This window comes from Buceros rhinoceros, unplaced genomic scaffold (assembly GCF_000710305.1).
Source record: "Buceros rhinoceros silvestris isolate BGI_N320 unplaced genomic scaffold, ASM71030v1 scaffold11249, whole genome shotgun sequence".
Taxonomy (NCBI): Eukaryota; Metazoa; Chordata; class Aves; order Bucerotiformes; family Bucerotidae; genus Buceros; species Buceros rhinoceros.
This window is the reverse complement of record NW_010429792.1, coordinates 26,515-27,455: the sequence shown is the minus strand read 5'-3', so window position 1 is coordinate 27,455 and position 941 is coordinate 26,515. Positions and strand designations below refer to the sequence as shown.

Genomic DNA, 941 nt, shown 5'->3' with positions numbered 1-941 from the left:
GGAAAAGCCGAAGAATTAAAACTGTTGCCAACTGAGAGAAGAACATCTGATGCAACTCACCAAGTGAAGTGACAGATGAGGACTATCACTCCAGATGCGGTCACATGACAGAGCCACTTGATAGCTGGGCTGCCCAAGAGGCCACATTTTCAGGCCAGTTTAGAGCCAACATACGGAATGAAGACTGCTGTTAAGACTTGTAAGTGAAAATAACAGCCCACTATCAAAACATCTTATACTAAGAAATTTTTTTATTATATAGGCAGAAAATTGTTAGCTAATCCCCCAAAACTGACCCAGTGTCCTCCTCATCAAACCCAGGTATGTGTCTTCCTCAGAGGGACACCTCGGAGCAAAGTCCCGAAGGGCAAAGTGAAAGCTGGCAGTTGTAACACAGATTTGTACGCACATTCGTCTTTTGCTGTAAAGGGAAACCAGTGGCTGTTCACCGGTGGCCGAGCACTCTGGCACACCTGGCTGACATATTCATGACCTACTGTGTGACAGGAGAAAGGCACTCCACTTGAGGTCCATGGCGTAAGGGTCCTCCCAACACAAGCATGACCTAAACTTAGAGAAGAGCAGCTTCTCTTGGATTGGACCGTGGGAGTCTCAGATTTCACAGAATAGTTGAGACTGGAAGGGACCTCTGGAAGTCATCTGGTCCGACCTTCCTGCTCAAGGAAGACCACCTACAGCCAGTTGCTCTGGATTCAGATCGCTTCCTTCCCCACAAGCTTTTTTTCTCTTGATCTCTTCTGTACCTCTTGACCTCTCCGCAGCAACCACAGCCATAAAAACGAGGATGCCAAGTGTGTACACAAACACACTAATGCACTTTGCAAACACACACTTCCGCCCACAGGCAGTAAGTAGGGTAGAACAGAGCTGGCAGCTTCTGAACTGCATGGACAGAGCGGGTTCACATGGAAGGGTTTGTC

General features: G+C 47.8%; 1 protein-coding gene across 1 annotated transcript in view; it reads right to left on the bottom strand.

Moving 5' to 3' along the window:
- Positions 1–941, bottom strand: part of CENPC (centromere protein C) — a gene marked incomplete at its 5' end in the record, with an annotated part of 26,740 nt that overhangs the window by 620 nt on the left and 25,179 nt on the right. The window lies entirely within an intron of this gene.